The sequence below is a fragment of the Simochromis diagramma genome, unplaced genomic scaffold (genome assembly GCF_900408965.1).
Source record: "Simochromis diagramma unplaced genomic scaffold, fSimDia1.1 OVJJ01000463.1, whole genome shotgun sequence".
Classification (NCBI taxonomy): Eukaryota; Metazoa; Chordata; class Actinopteri; order Cichliformes; family Cichlidae; genus Simochromis; species Simochromis diagramma.
The window spans coordinates 2,871,733-2,891,072 of record NW_024386941.1 but is presented as its reverse complement, the minus strand read 5'-3'; the positions used below and the strand labels follow the sequence as shown (position 1 = coordinate 2,891,072).

General features: G+C 38.3%; 1 protein-coding gene across 4 annotated transcripts in view; it reads right to left on the bottom strand.

The window, feature by feature from the left end:
- cntn5 (contactin 5) overlaps positions 1–15,062 on the bottom strand; it is a 119,002-nt gene extending 103,940 nt beyond the window's left edge. For all 4 annotated transcript variants that reach the window (XM_040037625.1, XM_040037626.1, XM_040037627.1 and 1 more), the window contains exon 1: positions 14,693–15,062. The gene's annotated coding sequence lies outside the window, so the exon portion shown is untranslated. The remainder of the gene's footprint in view (positions 1–14,692) is intronic.
- Positions 15,063–19,340: the final 4,278 nt, after the last annotated feature.

Here is a 19,340-nt window from a genome sequence, read left to right as displayed (position 1 = left end):
ATGCACTGGCTGGCACTAAACAATCCAGCACCCAGAAATATTCCTCTCGAATATCCCTCTTTTGTTCTGCTTTTTGGACAGAAACAACTTGTTTTAACAGCTTTGTTAAAAATAGGTTGTGTGTGGATATATATGTGTGTAAATAGTGAGGGAAACATTACCATATTTACATTTGTTTACCCTCTGCACACGGTTTTGCAGTATCATACAGTTGGGCAAGACTGCTTCATAAACACACAAATACACAAACAAATGCACACATACACACCAGTTTTGAGGACCTGAAACTTTGTACTTTAAATTTTCCCTGGCAGAACCACAGTTTCCATGTGTCACACAATTATGCTTTAAATGAGCTCTACTGAAAATTGAGAGTTAATGAGTATGTGATCTGGCACAGAAGGAGATTGTCTCAAAACTAATTGTTGGATCTCTAGAGCTCAGGTCTGCACAATTAACGCAGCCACTTGTATTGCTAAGAACAAAGTAACAGGGTACATTTGAATAAAACCAACTAAACTAATGTGTTAATGATGTTTTATTCTATAAATTAGTAGCTCTTAATAGATGTATGAGAAGAAATATACAAAACAAAGGAATTTTGTTGTAAATTCTTTGTTGGTACACAGATAATTAAAAGAGGTGCTCTGAAACAGAAGTGGTGTAAATGGATTTATCTGCTAAAAGACAAAAAGAAAAATAAAGGAGATGCTAAGATGAGCTTTTATTTTAAAAAATCTTGCTTTGATGGTACAATCTCTGCAATTTAACCAAAATGCATTTAATCAAGATTAAAATTCATGTTTGGGATTATGTTGATTTCTGACTGAATGCAGACAATTAAGCAGAGATGCAAAGTGAATGGTGGGCAGGAAAGAGGAATCCAAATATTAGATCTGTAATGTGAAGTAAAGGTCGCTTCCAACATAGCAATAATGTGACCTGATTTTCCTCGCTCAAATCAAGGGGCACAAGTTGCTATGGTAACTATAGTGTGGTCCACAGAATGGAAGCTGGTAGTAAAGATGCTTTTAAAAGAATTCTGCATTAACAGTCTGATTAGGAATAACTATTTTTTAATGTGTGGTCAATTTCGAAGATTCGTGACTTAAAAATTAAAAACAACAGCTACCGAAACATAGCCACGTATTTCTTCGTCATTCATTCCCAGTGCAGTTCTCAGTGCAGTCCCATGGTAATATTTATGGCAATGATATATACACCTAATTAAGCCTCAATTTATTTGAATCTGATCTCAACAGTCCAGATCCTAAAGTGATAAAGTGCTTTCATTTTTACTATGGAGAACACAGTGATGCTATATACTAGTTCATATAAGCAACTAAATTTCTATTTGGCATAATTTCTTTAAAGCGGGATCACGAATCGCAATGAACAAATTACAGATAATAGTTCATGCAAATTTGATTATGTTGCACCAGTGAAACAGTGGTTCAAAAATAGATTTGTATTGTAGGAAAACCCGAGGGTGATGTTGTAAGATGACCATGAACAATAACCAACATGATTAAAGCATTTCAGCCTTTGTCTTGGCTACTTTGAAAACACAAGGCTTTTCACAAGTATATGGAACAGTCAGTAAATCTAAATAAGAAATGGCCACACACGCACGCACACACACACACACACACACACACACACACACACACACACACACACACACACACACACACACACTACTTCCAGATAATAAATTATCAAACCAAAATTTATTTATTTATATAGCACATATTAAAACAGCAATGTTAACCATAGTGCTTCACAGTCAGTAAAAGCACGAGACCATTAAAACAAACAATAAAACAGGACACAAACAATAGGTAACAACACAACAAGCTAGAACAGCCAACTAGTTAGAATCAAAAGCCAAAGTAAAAAGATACGTTTTAAGACATGATTTAAAAGACTGGATAGACTCGGCAGTACGAATATGAACAGGGAGTTTATTCCAGAGCCTAGGTGCCACGGTTGCAAAGGCCCGGTCACCTCTCGACTTCAATCGAGACCTAGGTTGTGCTAGGAGCATGTGTTTGGACGATCTAAGTGCTCTGTAGGGATGGGTACCGGTATCCAGTGCCATTATAGCACTGGTTCTGACATAAACGGTAGTAACCAGACCAAAAAGCAGCGCACATCTCGGTGCTTTATTTCGGTGCTCTTTTTTTCCCTGAGATGCCATACACTTTGGATTCCAGCCAATCATTTTACCTTTGCGAGCGTAGTAGGCAGGACCAGGTACGTACGTTCTTTTAGAGCAGAGCTACAGATTAAAAATGCCCAGGGTGAAGCAGTCAAAAGTCTGGCTGTTCTTCACAGCAAAAGATGGAAACTCAGCAGCCTGCAACAAGTGCTTTAAGCTGATACTGTGATACTGTCAAAGGAGGTAACACCTCGAATCTGATGAAACACCTGGCGACGTATAGCATTTTGTTAAAAGCCGAGAAATGCGCCGTATTTGATAGCTTGCTGTGAGACCTCACACCGGGCACATCTACTGCGGGTGGGTTGCCTGTTATCTGACCCGGAGTTAGCAACATCCCCCAAAAACCCGAAGAGTAGATTCCTTTCCCCTAGCCCTGCCAGTGTAGCAGAAATGATGAAGGATGATGACGGCAGCAGCAGCCGTTCTTCTCTGCGTGAGTAGCTTAATGTTGTTCGTGTGTAATTTACGGTGAGTAGGCTAACCACTAGGGGTGCAACGATATTCGTATCGATATTGAACCGTTCGATACAGTGCTTTCGGTTCGGTACGCATATGTATCGAACAATACAACATTTGTAATTTATTTTATCAATTTTCCTTCTGACGATGCTGTCTGTGTTGAGCGCTCAGTGAATCTGTGTTCGACTACTCCGCCTAGGCTGCACTGTCGAGCGCAGATCCACTGAGCGCTCAACACAGACAGCATAGTCAGAAGGAAGAGCGCAGGGCAAGCTAGCGAGACAGAAGTTAAGCTCTACTTGCAACATTCAGATCTGGCGTTTGGAATTATTTTGGTTTTCATGTGACGTATGACCCTGAAGGTAAGCGAGTCATGGACTAAAGTAAAACAGTATGTTGGATGTGCCATGCAATGCTCAATTACATTGGTGTGAACTAGTGTGTTAGCGCAGTTAGCTCGTTAACGTGTTTGCCGTCTAGCCCCATGCACGGAGCGATCGGCGGTAGCTCGTTAACGGAGATTTGCCGTGTTGTGGCGTTAAGGTCATTTCAACGAGATTAACCTGAAAGCACTAGTGGGAACACAACGAATATGACTGCACATTTACGCCGACATCATCCTAGTGTAAAGACAAGTGGAAGCAGACAAAAAAAAGCAAGCATGCTACTAACTTTAGCCGAGTCATTTAGACAGCTGTTAGCACATGATTCTCCTTATGCTGCTGAGAATATAGCCCAGAAGAAGCGGATAGTATAGCTTTTATTTTGGAAAGAGCCATTTCTCTGTAATAAACTCTCTTTTCCAAAGATGAGTGATTCCTCAATCAGATACAGGGCTTGCAATATCGCTAGCCCGACGTCCTGGGGCTAGCGATTTTTTCAGTCGGGCTACCAAAATCTATCTCTTCCCTGCCCGTCGGGCTATTGTAGGAAAAATATATGTCAATGCTTTTGCATTCTTTCAGAAATGTAGCTGGGTAATTATGTCATTGGCATCGGTGAGCCACTGTCAATATGTGACATATTGAAGTCGCGTTTGAATTTGCGCTTGTTTTTTTGCTTTCACTTTGCAATCGTGCGAACTGTGTATAGAGAGCGACAGCACTGATCTGTGAGTGATGATAATTTGTGCACCAATTCCTCTGACATCGTCTTATTAATCGTTAGCTTACTATGCAAACATGACAAGTGAAATCTCCCGCAGCAAGCTTAAACATGTGAGAGGTTGATCGCGCAGAGAATCGCTGAGCTTATGTGAGTGAGCGTGTAAAAGCATTTCAGTTCTGCTGAGCCAAATAAGACAGGTCAGGGTGAAGAAGTGACAGCCAAAGAAAAGCTTACCACAAAACGGAGAAGTTATGACAAATCAGACTATAAGGCAAAAAGAAAGTGCAGCTTTATGGTTTCATGGACAAAAGAATTTCTGTGGCTGCAATATGATGAGCTAAATAACCAGGGCTGCACATAAGTGGTCCGCAGGTGCGCATTCGCTGTCAAAATAAAAAACACGCACAAGGGTTAGGGTTAAATTTAAAAACTGTACTTTTGAGTTAAAATATATATTTATAATTTTAATAAATGACAAATTAAAAATGCATGAACATTTTTTTGTATCGAAAAAATATCGAACCGTGACACCAAAGTATCGAACCGAACCGAACCGTGAATTTTGTGTATCGTTGCACCCCTACTAACCACGTTATTAAATTAATGCATGTAAGGTGAACTACCAAACACCGTCATAGTTACATGCGGCCGTCTTCGTGTTTGATGGCAGATACTCCCTTCACCCTGGCCAAAAAGGCTAAAATGACCAAAGAAAAAGTGGAAAACGGCTAAACATGAGAGGTTTTTGGACAAAGTTGGTGTTTTTTCCATTGTTTAAGCACTGCTTCCAGCCAAGAGTGATGCCATAAATCCCCTATAGTTGCAGAAAAGGCTAACATTGTTATCGTTTTACAAAAAAACAGCTAAACATGAGAGGTTTTTGGACAAAGTTTGTGTTTTCCATTCTTTAAGCACCGGTTCGAGCACCATTTAAGCACCGGCACCGTTTCAAAAGTACCGGTTTGGTACTGGTATCGGATAAAACCTAAACGATACCCATCCCTAGTGCTCTGTTGGGATTGTATAAGTGGAGTAGTTCAGAAAGATAGCTGGGTGCTAAATTATTCAGAATTTTAAAAGTGAACAAAAGAATTTTCAAATCTATGCGATATTTAACAGGGAGCCAATGTAATTTGGCTAAAATTGGAGTTATGTGTTCATATATAAACTATGAATTTAACCACTTGGAATTTTTTTCTTTTATTCTCTATATGGACAACAGTATCGGACCACACGTCTTAACATCAGAATTCTTTGTTTTTTTCAACCACATTGCTAAAGATGTATAAAATCAAGCATCTAACCGCGCAGTCTCGTTTTCCAAAGACTTGTGAAAGTCTGAGTTATTCTAAAGAGCCTACCGAGGTTCCTACTGTACAAAAGTCATCAGCACTCTGCTGACTCAATAACTGCCTCCTCTGGCATTAACACCAGTATACCTCTGTCACCGCCGCTAACTTTTCTGAGACATGTTATTGAATTCAATTCAATTCAATTCAATATGAGCTCATATTTTTTGTGAAATAGTACAATGTCTGAGTTTAAACATTCAATATGTTTTTAGTTGGGACAAGGCCACATTTACCACTGTGTAGCATTACCTCTTCTTTTATCAACGGTTGGTAAACATCTGGGAACTGAGGAAACCGGCTGTTGGACTACCGGAAGAGAAATGTTATCTCATTTTTGTCTGATATAGGATCGATTCTAGCTGATCAACAGTCCTGAATTAAATGTGTTCAGTTGATGAAAGACCTGGACTACAGACAGGCCAGTTCAGCACCCAGACTTTTCTATTACAAAGCCATGCTGTTTAAAAAGTAATGTCTTATTGGAATATGCCAGGGTTTCCCTGAAACAGATCAAGATGGGAGTATATGTTGCTCTAAATCACATATATATCTTTCACCACTGTGCAAGCTGCTAATTCCATAGGCACTGATGCACCCCCATATCATCAGAGATGCAGTTTTTACAAAACCATGCTGATGGTTAGTGGGATGGTTCCTCTCCTCCTTAGTCCAGAGAATGTAGTGTTAATGTTTTCCAAACCAAAAATTCAATTTGTCTGTCCAAAAAACAGTTTTTCACTTTGTCTCAATCCAGTTAATGAGCTTTGGCCTGGGGAAGACAGCTTTAAGATTCTCTTTTTATGTCCAGTCGTGTTACTCACCGGTTGTCAATTAACTTAGTAAATAGCAAAAATGCAGTAAAAGCTTCTTATATTAACCATTTACTTCTCCAGCCTTCTGCTGTCCTGGTCCCAACTTATTAAAGACATGTTAAATTCAAAATGAGGCAATGCTTTTAATAAACTGGTATTTTGGTGGGCTTCATTTTTCAGTCCTAATGATTCCGTCCTATTTTGTATTTGAATACCATTACAAACCAAGTTCATTATGAAAAAAACTGCACAAATTTCCCAAATTTTAGAATCTAAACTCATCGTGTAACGCATATAAAACATCAAATGATTGCATTTTTGCAGAAAATTCATATTAAAAAATGCACAGTGGAAAAAAATCAAGTCAACAAGATTCAGTTCTCAGGGGAAGGCAGCAACAGGAAGAATTGTATGGTTTGATCATGTAGTTGAAGCTGTATCGTGGACGCTTTCATACATTTTTCAGAATGTCAGTGGGGAAGTTTGAGCTCTTCTTGGGACAGCTGGGACCACATGTGATTTGCAGAGAAATAATTTTAGAGAGTCGATTGACACAGGGCTGCATCCAGCTGTGTTTCTGAGGTAAAACAGCAGAAAGATGATTGCCCAATGCAGTTGTCAGATCTCTTTATTCGGATCTGAAAAATTGAATATGGTTTGAAAAAACAAATGCTTCATATTTGTCCAGCCAAATTATGCCGCCGCTATGAACAGCTGCATTAGGCATAGGCATAGGTGAGTCTGATTTCCACTGATTTTACACGTCTGTTGTGTAAAGGGCTTTACCTGACTGTAAACCAGTCGTGAACTATTGTATAGGAGAATTCAGCTTAGTATGGTTTATCTACTATGTGATTGATTGAGCCAGTATATATAAAGAAAACCTGTTCATTTAGATGTAACCTCCTGGGCACTTTACATTCATTGCATTACATTACAACTTTTACAATTAAAAGTTCACTATACCTTTTAGCTGTTGCAGAACTTGGTTTAAATATACATTTTACTTGTCATTTACAGGATCTTATTTCAGAGGTATCATTGTGTAACATTTAAGTTGCTTTAAGTCCTCTTGGTTACTTACCAAGTGGAAAGTGAACAAACGTAAGTCTCGCAATCCCTGAGAAATATATCCAGCTCCAAGTGTAGTTAAAAAACTGTTCTGTTGCACTCGCAATAGAAAGAAAAACTTTAGTCAGCTCATTCACAACCAAGAGAGTCTGCAGAAGGTAACTCGCACAAATTTTCCATGTATGAACTTTTGCAGACCTGTCCAGGGTGCACGGTGCCTGTCGCCCTATTGCACTTACTTTTTGCCAAACACAGAGAACACCTGTCTGCTGACAAAGGTATCTTGGGCTCACAATGTTTTAAGGCTAAGGCTAGTGGTCTTAAAATATACATGAATGGTGAATAATCTGACTGCTGCATTACTCTGCTCACATATACTATATTTTAATATAGTACATATTCCCTTTAAATGGTCATTGTTAACATATATTGAGGTTTCCTTTTATCAGATAATAGAAAAAAATGAAATAGTACAAGGAACATGATCCACTGAGATTATAGTAATAAGCAGCAGACACATCCAAATCAAATTCAAGCTGCTGTTTTGAAGTGCTAAATCCAGATTTTATTACTACAACATCTTCTGATCACTCAGACAGACAGTAGATTCACATACATACAAAAAAGAAATTAAATGAGGAAAAAGAAAAAAAATAACAATTTTATATGCACTCTTTTTTTCTTTTAGCACAATGCAAAAACTTCTGAGTTTTTCAGTGATTCTAGTTGCTTTTCTCTCCTCTGCTCTGATTTCACCACTCCAGCTGTTTTCAGTGTGCGCTCCACTCCATGTTGAAAGTTCATCCTTTCCTCACCCACACAGAGTGAGAAAATAACAAAGGAGATACTACTAGAACTTAATGTTGCTCGAATTGAAGACTGTGTGTTCTCTAATTGTAAGAGCAATAAAAGATTTCCAACAAACGACAGTAAGCGATGACTCTTTCTCGGGCTTGTCTTTGAAATAAAGAAACGGGCTGAAAATTTCTTCACTATAATGGCTCTCTGCATGTTTTTAAATATGCTTAGGTAACGCAGAAAATTAGATTAGACACTCTGAGGCTTGATTACAAATTAATCTGTTTACCACAGAACAGTTTGTGGTAAGTAGAATAAGACTTGGAAAAAAAGAGAATGGCCCTTTAAACCATTTGAAACCATTCCATAAATGTTTTCCCTTTGAAGCTAAACTAATTCAATTACCTAGAAACTGTAGATCTAAGTGTGTGTGTTTCAGACCAGAGATTCTCTCCTGCACAGCAGATGTTCTACGTACTGTAGCTGATTAATTACAAGCCTTCAGTTGCCGAACAATCGGAGTTGCTCATGATGTGCTAGAATGAGAATTACAGTCAATAATTGTAGAGTTGTACAGCTTAGTGAATGTTCTGAACTTTTTCAAAAAAGGTTTGGCCAGTTTTATTTTCACAGGCTGAACTTTTGGCATTTTCATTTTTGTGTAGCCCCCCCTTTCGGTCACATCTCTCATCAATCTCCCATTATGTTAACTGCAGCATTCATTGTTCCAACAAACTGCTGGAAAATGAAACAATCCAGCAGCCTCTCACCCAGTGCTCAGAGGTTGCCTATCTTATTGTTTTATTAAGAGCATAACAGCATTACAATTTAAAGAGATATTAAGAATGGGTAACGTTGACTTGAAAATTAAAATATAAACCATATAAAATAATTGCACATATTGAAGTAATGGTATAGCTACTGTGAAATGTGGGAAAGAAATGAAAATGAAACCAAATGCAAAAAAGGAAAAAAAATAAAATATTTAATCTCCCTTGTATTTTTTTTCAGTATCATTACAATGCTTCTCACAGCAAGCTGACAGCTGATATCAAGAAATGGTGTAAACCCAAACATCAGCATTCACAACACAATAGCAGCTTTGTATAGATGCTTCACAGAACAGCATCCTTTCTTTTATTTCCTGTAAAATGCATCAGTGGGTCTGTCTTATCCCAACACCTAATGAATCCTCACATCATCCTAATATCTGGAAGACATTTTACTCTTATTAAGTCTGACAAAAAAGCCTTTTTTTAACACCATGGATACTATATACTGAAGTGTGTTAAATTGAATTCCTTTATCACACAATCCCAAGATCATTGACTTTAACTAACGTGTTTATATAAGTTCAAAGTTGGGTACAGAAAATGAAAATCACCCAAGATCAGGTCTTGCCCATTCATATGAGTACCATTATATCATAGCCTAACAAAACAATACTTCAGAATTTATGCATTCATAAGAATAGAATAAATTCACTGTTGCTGTCACAGGAGACCGAATGGTGAGGTACTGCACAAGACAGCTAAGCACAACAGCCTTCTCAGTTGTTTTCCAACAGATTCCTCCATACACATTTCATCTCTTGGGAGAAAGAGGCATGAGAGTGGAATATAACAACTCAACATGCAAGATGCAAGAAAGGTGACCCTAAAACACTCTCTTCTTTTAATGGACAGCATTCCCTTGGAAAAATCCCTACTATTAGGTTCATCATGAAGGAGCAGACGCTACGAAGGACTTGACTTGAAATGTGTCCAAGAACTACTGAGGTTACTGTTCTGGAAAGAATATGTCTGCATTCTGAAAGAGCTGACAGTAACCTGCAATTAGAATTAATGGTGTAAACATGCATATAAAAATACAGCACAAGTCAAACAAAACTGTTCTCAAGATGATTCCTCATTTCCAATCAAACTTTTACAAGAGAAAACACAGCACATAAAAATCGTTAATGCAATAACGAGCTAGAAAACAGCCGTTAAGCAACAGGGCCTAAAGACATTTTCACTAGGGTTAAAGATTAAAATGTGAAAGGTAATTCGACCTAATTATGTTCAAGACATGATTAAAAAGTTCCGAGACTGTTGCAGTTTTCCAATAACTGAGAGCATCACGCACATTTAAGAGGTGCAAGTGGTGTAGAAGGGAACTACTTTGATGGGGGTGGCGCTGGATTACTTTTATGGGCGCGGCCTCAGGACTTGTGAAATGTTACATTAAAATCACTGGTTTCTCAGTGTTCCTTTGATTTCTATAAACACTGCTCATGCTCTCCGTGTCTTTGGAGGTAAGACTTATTAAGATACCACAGGAGTAGATATGGAGCTGTAAAGTCTGGTGTGAGCTCCAATGAATTTTAAGTGAGGCATAAAAAAATTGCCTCCTAAGAATCATTTGGCGTATCAATGCCCTGCTTGAGGTAACAAAAATTAAATATATAACAGTATAAAAAAGAATGCAAATAAAATTATGAATCTTAGGTAACAATAACTTATTATGCCTCAAATTCTATTGAAGATTATACACATAGCTTGCAAGCAACCCCTTTTTGTCTGTCGTTATAACACTTTTGAATGCATTCCCAATCTGACAAACACAAACTTGTTTACCAGTTACATATATATTTTTTTAAATGTTTTATTTATTTATATAATCACATTTTACTTTCTTTCATCTGAAAGTCAAAAGTGTCACTAAATTCAGCTAATCTTTCATTTTGTACTATCAGCATGATGCAGATATAGCCTTAGACCCTGTATTTGACTCCCATGAAACTGCATAGCCAGTTTTTTACACCTTCATCTCACTAATCTGTCTAGAGCATGAGATTGTTAGACGTTTGGAAGATAAAAAATCAAAGAGTGTTGTGCTTCATCATGGCCCTGGTAGATAAGGCCCTTTACTGTCACATAAAATCAGGAGCTGCCTACTGAAAAACACTCCATCCTCGGGCTATTCCCCACCATCATCACTACTCTCTCCATACCATCTCTGCAAATACTTGGTGTTCGCTTCACTGACAAAGTCCTTCCTTACACCTATTTCAGCACGCAAGTAACATGTTGAGTACAGGGTGCTACTGCGCAGATTTCATCAATGAAGTCAAAAGGTTTGCCTTGTTGCCCCGATAATCAACTAGATTTACCATTTCAACTAATGAGAGACCCATATTTTGATTACAAGTGTGTTCCTGTTTTCATTTCAACTACTACTTCATAAACACATTGCTTTGTTTCAGTTAATAACCTTTAACACTTTAAAAGCACATATTTAAGCTGTGGCGCAGAGGAAGCCTGCAGGTATCTTCAGATCACTTGCTCAAATTAAACACACTGAGGACAGCCCAAAGACAAATGATACCAGGGCAGCATAATTAACCAACCTGAGGCTGTGGGATATATTAGCAAACCAAAATAAGTTATTTTAGCCATTCTGAAAGCAGTAGAAATCAAGAAAGGAAAGCCCCAGGTTGATGCAGTCACGTCACTTGTTTTAATTACACACTGCTAACTCACACAATTGTCATGGTGCGTGGTGTTTTTGTACAACCTCCTGGCTGCAGCGCACGAGTCAGATCAAAGCAGCGACGTACATGCGAGATGAAGATACGAGGCTGAAGGATGCAAAACTGCGCTCAAATTAACAGTACTTATTTTGTTCACACACACGCTTTAGCATTGCAATGTCAGTGCGACTTAAGATTGTCTGTTTGACTCATTGGACATCAAATCCAAGTCATTCATAACAGTGACAAGTGGATGAGGGTGCTGAAAGTCAGTCTTTCTTACACAGATGCTTCTAAGCAATTATATAAATTAAGTTGTCAGATGGGTCATGAGGGATGTTTGTCTTTCAGGCTGTGCTAGACCAGCCTGCCTTACAAACAAAGTGCTAGATAGGAAGACAGCCAAAGAGGAGTTTGCCACTGTCAAGATTACCAACACTTCTTAAAAGGAATTTCTTTAATCCAACAAATGCATGTCATCTCAAATCACTGCATGGAATATTCCCAGGGCCTACATTGTTAGTCACGATTATGTTTTGAGCACAAAATTAAGCCCTTGCATCCTCTGGACAGTGAAAAACATGTTGTTTATATATTTGAGGATGCTCAGCAATTTCCTATCACTGCCTCACTGCGCTTTTGTCACCGTAGAAGTAGCTTCAGAGTGCTCTATACAATAAAGCAGGATATAGTGTGATACCATATTATCCTTTGAATAGCTTTGCTCACAACACTCTACAGGGACATGTTGAGCGCCACTTGTGCTCCGCACAACATTTTTGTCCGTTTTCACTTTATTAGTTGCAGATTTGTCAGTGAAAATATGATTCCCTTGGGTGGTGAGACAGTTTCTATCCCTAGCCTCTCTCTTGTCACTGCTGATATGCATTTTTTTCCCCCAAGTGTCCCAAAGGCCTTCACCAGAGTTGTCGTTTTTAATTAGCCATACCCTAAATGCGTGTCTGTTGGCCCATGTCAATAGTCATTTAATTTAGGAGGATGGGGCAGCTGTAACATCAAGACATCTTTCATTTCAATCAAGGTTAGCCGATTTACTAATTTGCATTTCATCTCACACCTGCCCCCATGTGGATTTACAAACATTTTAAAGCATGCGCTGCAAGCAAATAACTGATTTACATATGATAAAGATAGGGGTAACCTCTAATTCATGCCAAGTGAAACAAGCACAGCTGTGCGTTCCCTCCACCTTTCCCCCTGATATGCAGGTGAATCTCCTTTTGATTACTGCATCTGGTGACTTGAACTATACATCTCTTGGTGAGATGAGCCATTTTCAGATAATCTTAGGAAATTAAACCCAGCTGTACAATGAACTGATATGGCAATCATTTAAGCACATAGGGCTTATGAAATATAGATATACATCTATAATAATATTAAGGCAAATTATAGGACATTTGAAATCCCAAGCATGCCTCCAAGTTATACTTCCATCATTAAGTCTTAATGGATGCTCTATTACACTAACAGAAAACCATAGAGCCACACTGTGATGTGGGTTATATGATTGTAACACTGCTATACAGTTTTAGAGATATAATTCAAAGATATTTAGCTATTGGTGTTAAATTTGACCTATATTTAGGTGAGGTTTCTGTTTTTTTACCCTTTTTTTCATGGTCAAATATGGAAAGCTTCCTTGAGTCATAAATGCTCCATGTTTGTTAAAGTGGAGCCTTGTCCTCATGCTGAGAGTGAAATATACCAGATGGAATCAGGGGATAATAAAACAGAAAGCCACTGTTGTAAGAAAACAAAGATACAAATGGTTTTGCTGAATTTGCCTGAATTTTTTGACATTGTAGCAAAACTCCATATTGACTGCATCCATGTTGCAAGCAGTGTAGCTCTGCCACGGTGTATTGTATGTGACATAGGCCACAGAGTTTAGAACAATTCATGAGGCAAATCAGAGAGAGAAGGCTACTTTTCTTTCAGCATATCCCACTCTCACATACACAAACTATACTTACACCATTGCGTATGTAACACGCTGGGAGTCAATAAAGCGAATGCCATATATTTCACAATTTTACAATTTATGGAGTAATGAACTATTGTTTTTGTTTTTTTACTGTTGGAAAATGTCTGTCTTTTTCTTGAGCTTCACAGATACATGCTGCATATGAACATCTACCACCTTCAAAGCAGATCTGAACATCTGCTACTACATGTCAGCTTCTGGGAACCACTGAAGGATGCAGACAAAACTAGTTTCTATATTTTTAGAAAAAAAAAATGTTCCATTTTAAAACTTTATGACTCTTAAATATTGTATTGACATACTTAGTGACCTTAAATTATTACAATGCTGTTTCTTAGTGCCTCGGAGTGGCAAAAATGAAGAAAACCCCAAGCAGCAGGGGAGTTGCTGACAGCAGAAAGACCTTGAAAGGGTGCATTTTTCTTTGACAGACTTAATTCCTTCTGCCACCGCTTGGCTAATTACTGTCATTGAGCAGAAAGTCACGCAAACTTCTAAGGGGGAAAAAAAAGAAAAGAAAACATATCCTAATTGAGTAATTGCTTAATAATAGCCATTTCATTTCTGTGCATCATCCAAACACATGTCTGTGAGCCTAAAAGCCACAGTGGACAACCAACTGTCACCAGTGCACTTAGACCATAGTATTACACTTTGCATTCAACACAACCAAGCTGCAAAATTAGAGTTTGGCAAATCTGCATATCTCTGATTGGATAATTCCTATGGGTCTACTTGTGTGGTAAGTGGTGTGTTAGAAGCCTCCTGTTCTATTCTAACCTAAAAATCCAATCCTCCCTCCAAAAACACAGATCTTCTCCTGCCCTCACAGTGCAGCTCTTTTTCTTACACAGAACATAGAGCTCAAATCTACACATTGTTTTTTTCTTTTTAAGACTGCTGAAGCTTTACTGTAGGACACCGCTAATTTGACTTCAAAACTGAAGTCATTATTTCAGCTAGCCCCAGGCGCGATGAGCAGCTGAAATGGTTCAATTTGACACTTTGTTGTGTGTTTTGTGCATCTTGAAACAGCTCCATCGCCCACATGCTTAATTTTGACTCTGTCACTCTTTTGGAAAAGGTAGAAGTTATTGAAGCAGCGTGGTTGGAAGTAAGCAAAGCGGACAGTCTGAAATCTAAAATGCACCCCCCAAAACTATTCAGCTCCTTACAGGTTTTCGTTTATTTATTTATTTTTATGTTTTTCATGGATATCTCCAGGTTGTAATCTCCAGAACTTGTCTCTCTTTAGACAACCCGCGTTCGCTCTTACAGATCCAGCTCTACAATCGATGGGAAAAATAAAAGAAATGCGAGTAAAGTGAAATACTTTAAAATACTCACGGAAATACAAAAAAGTCGTCCTCGGTCTCCGGGTGATAGCTGCTGTGGTAGCTGACCCAAACGACGGAATGGCAGCGGTTATATCCAGTGAAGTCCGGGTCCTCCTCTCTGCCGCTCTATGTGGTTAGTCAGCGCAAACAGCACATCCTTAAGCACAAACAGCAGGAAACAGGTACACTTCTTTCGGTCTCGAGCTCTTTACCCCCTAGAAGCGTGAAAGCTCGTCCTCGACTTCGGGGAGCTTACTGGAGGTGCCGTGCGTCGTGCTGGACGTAGCTTTGGTTTAGTCTCTTCTCTGTCAGCCTCCACCGCTGCAGCCGGCTGAGGCTCTGTCTGCAGCGCAGCATCCCATCTCCCTGGTGCTGAGGAAAAAAAGGTGGCCCTTAGTTAGTTATAAGGAGTGGCATTGCATCAGTGCATCGGTTTCTGCCACTGTACAAAGATCTTGGTCGGAATATGCTTTTCTATCTGCTGGTCCCTTTGATGCTGAAGTTGATTAAGTGGGGGTGGAAAAAACCTGCTTTGTAAATGGCTGAATATACCCCCTCTTTTCAAGAGTGCGCATATAATGCTGACTTGGGTTTCCCCCCCTTTTTGTTCATTAATACATACACGTCTACAGCCCCATTAACACATGTGTAAGGCACTGATAATTTATTAAAACTAATTTTTATATACATTTCCAGTCGAGTCTTGCTGCTGAATTTTCTCCCCATTTTTAGCCTATTGTGAAATATGACAAAAAATGTTTTTTTTTTATCGTTATTTTTAACATTCACCTTGTTAAGGTAATAAGCAATAAACAGCTACTGTATGTAGCAAATGGCTAACTTTGGCTTAGCATGTTTCACCAATTTCGCAGATTAAAGTTTTAAATACAAAATTAACTTGAAGCTTATTTTTCCTTCTTCATCAAACACCTGGTGTTCCGCTGTATTCATTTAAACAGGAAAATTTGTTACCTGTTAACTTTAGGGTCTGAAAAGTAAAACTAATGTAGAGCCTCTTAAAGCTGCATTTTTTGTAATGACCAGTAGGTGGAGATTCTTCTATAAAGAAGTCTTTGTAGATGTCGATAGAAAATGCTCTCTTGATCTGTCAGGTTAGTAAATTCATGATGAGTTTATGAAGTCAGTCACATTTTTTCAAGTCTTATTTTATACTCCACTATTTACATTTGTGAATTCAGGTCATATTTAGAGACCAAACTGACAATAAAGCAGGTTCAAGGATATGTAGTGTTGCCTGGTTTTTCCCTCAGATCCACACCCTTTGATGCCAGATTTTAAAACCATATCAATAGTAAAACTAATACTGAATCTGAAAACAAAAATGAAAAACCAATTATTTAACAAACCAAGAAAAGAGCTGAAGGTGATGTTTGACTCCTTGTCAAGGGACTGTTTGACAGGACAAGTGTTTATTGATGATCATGATTGACTTCAGATCCATGCAGACTTCCCGGATCAATAGGCTTTACTACCTCACTGAACTTCAAAGTAAGATCAGGAGAATCCTTTGGTGGAAAAGAGCGTTTGTTTGAGTTATGTCAGGATAAAAAGGTGGGACGTGTCTTCTATTTAAAATTAAACATGGGTCCTCAGTTCATTTCTGTGCAACTGCTTCTTTTATGCTCTTTTCACAACCTAAAATTATACTTTTTGAAGACTTTATTATATCGTTAATAAATGAACTTTATTTCTATATATTTATTATTTATTATAATGTTTGTTTTTCTGCATTTAAAACAAAAAAAATTGTGTGTCATGTGGCAGCATCCCCATCCTCTCAGCAGAACATTAATGGTTCTAGACTAGAGAGTATAGATTAGTGCCTTCTGTTTCACATATCAGTTACTTAGCTCATATTGCCACCCTCTTCTGTGCGTGTTTGACTGACAATATGGAGCTAACAGCCTATCTCTATCCCCCATCATTAATTAAACAGTACCCATGAGTGAATGCTCTTCCTATTGCACAATTGATCCATTCTGCTGCTTGTAGCTCTTATCAGCTTTTAGATCACATCTTTTGAGAAGAAGTAGTTTAAGGGTCCTTTTTACAGCTTTACTTGTTGGCACTTACATCGTTTAGAGAGCTTTCCTGATAGTGTACATTATGAATTGTCAGAAGATAAGCCCATTATATTTTGTGTGTACTACCTTACACATCATCATTTTAGAGCGTTACCTCCGGTCAGCGGATTATTTTCGATGAGAGGATATGAAATATCAATCAGTTAGTATTTTTCAGTGTTGTATGAACAATATGCTATTATGGTTGTAGAGGAGGCCCCTTGATCCAAAGTTTGATAGTAACACAAAAGGAATTAACTTTTTAAAGAGCAATGCCTCACTTTTGAATCTTACCCAAAAAACACAGAATAAAGAACCTGTAACTGACGATAACAAAACCACACATTAACGGTTTACATAATCATATCATAGGATTGTTTGGAATATAAAGTAGACCATAATGGCTATACACATCAAGGTTTTTAAATAAAAATCTGCCATATTTCCAGTGAGCACATGTCAGCTTCTATTTTGTTGTAGTGTAACCTATTAGCTTGCTTTCTACCACCACAAGTTAAATTTATGCCTTGTTTGTCAGTAAAGAGGCATGTATATCTTGCATCTTTACAGCTATGGAACAAACACGCAACATTAGAATGTTTGATTATATAGGAGGAAGGAGACATTCAGCCAGTCTTTACAAACCTCAGCTACTGATAATCTGTGTTTGGTCCCCATTAGCACCAGTCTAATAGAGCTGTTCTTTTCTTGAGTAGACATTTAGGTGGTAACCAACTAATTTTCATATGAACTGTAATTACAGCTTTGGGGGACAACATGACAACATGCTGTTGGCACTAAGAAGACAGCCATGCCATGTAATTAGAGAGGTGGTGTTTTGCAGCAAGAAAAGGATTAAAAATTAGAACCTGACACACATGTTCCATGATTTGCATGGCAGGTTCGAAAACTTTCTTAACTGTTAAGGCAAACTAATACTGGTGGGTTAAATCTGTGAGTATAGCGCCACATTGCCTTCTTCTTCCAAATACAATAATTAACTTTGATGTGGACTTGCTGGAAGCATGTTAAGCTGTGAATGATGGATTTAAATTGTTTTGGGCAGATTCCTGAGGGGTTTCACTCACTCTCATTTATGATTAAGACACATGCCGGAGTACTATGGCTGTAAAATCAACAGCATGGCTGGAACACGTCTCTGATCAGTCATTTTACTTGGCAGGACCTGTTCTTTACATAATCTTCCTTCCTTCAAGTCTGTCTCTTTCTGTCAGTGCTGGAGTGAACACTTTCGCACTTCTAACATTGTCAGAATGTGACATCTGTAGTTTGTAGGGTGGTATGTGCTGTTGCAGCCGACTGAATCCCAATTTCCCAAGAAAAGGCTAAGGAGATGGCCTAGCCTCAGCATTTGGACTAGCACAGCAGTATCCACGAACAAAACGTCTTAATTTATCTTCATTACACACTCTGAGAGCTGTGTTGTGCTACACTGCTCTCTGCTTCACCATTGCTTTAGTCTGCAGCAGCAACTTTTGCTTTTAATATAGAAGAGAGCACATATTTTTGGTGCAGAAAAGAGGAAATGTCTGACATGATATTTCTGTTGGGTCAATATTTGACAGTACTTCCAATTTAGCAAAAATGCTGGAGTGAGCATTTCTTTTTAATAGTTTATACTGTATTTGTGTACATATGTTCATCTCTCTGTCTGTGTTTTATTTGCTAAGTGTAAGTCGTGCATCTGTCTGTTCACACGTGCCAGCCATAGAAACTGCAGAAAAAAACTAAAGGTATACTAGTACAGATGGTGAGTTACATTAACATGCCTAGCAATTTATATTTATTGCTCAGCAGATGCTGACTGGATAGAGGTGGTAAATTATTATTTGGTTGGTAGACTGATTCTTTTCATTACTGGTAGCACCAACATCTGCTGAGTAGAGTCTTTATGCATGCAAGTGGCTGGAAAAAGTCACAGCGAGAGGCTGAAGATTTAAAGTCTGTTTAAAGTAAACGAGATGAAATGAAACTACAAATATAAGCACAGCATGATTTAAGATACAGCGAAAAGACACTACGTATTCAAAAGAAAACCAATAGCACCTTATGGTTGAGAACAGACCAAAGAGTTTGAAAAAACAAGAATATTTTTTTCATCCATATTTTAAAATGCTACCCATTTTACCCTGGCACATAATGACAAATGGAATGTACCTGTGATTTTACAACTTAAGAGACAAATAGTGCATTCTTAGCTTCACAATAATCTCAACTCAAGGTCTGGTTGAGTTTTCAGAATGCTTCCCTGCTTATAAGAGTAACGAATAGAAATAGCACGAACAGTAAAAACGGACAGCGCCAGAGCAAATCTGCGCACATCACCAAAAGTGGGAAGGGTTGAAGTTCATCGACCAGAGACCAGAAGATCCCTGAAAGAAGGTCAAGGAGGCAGTTCACATGTCTGATGCCAGCTGTTCATGGAAGCTGTAAGCCTGAAAAAACCTGCAAGCTCACCTTGGCTTATGATTACTTTTCTTTTTTCATGTAACACAGTATTTAGAATAGAATAGAATAATCCTTTAATTGTCCCACAAGGGGAAATTTGGTTGT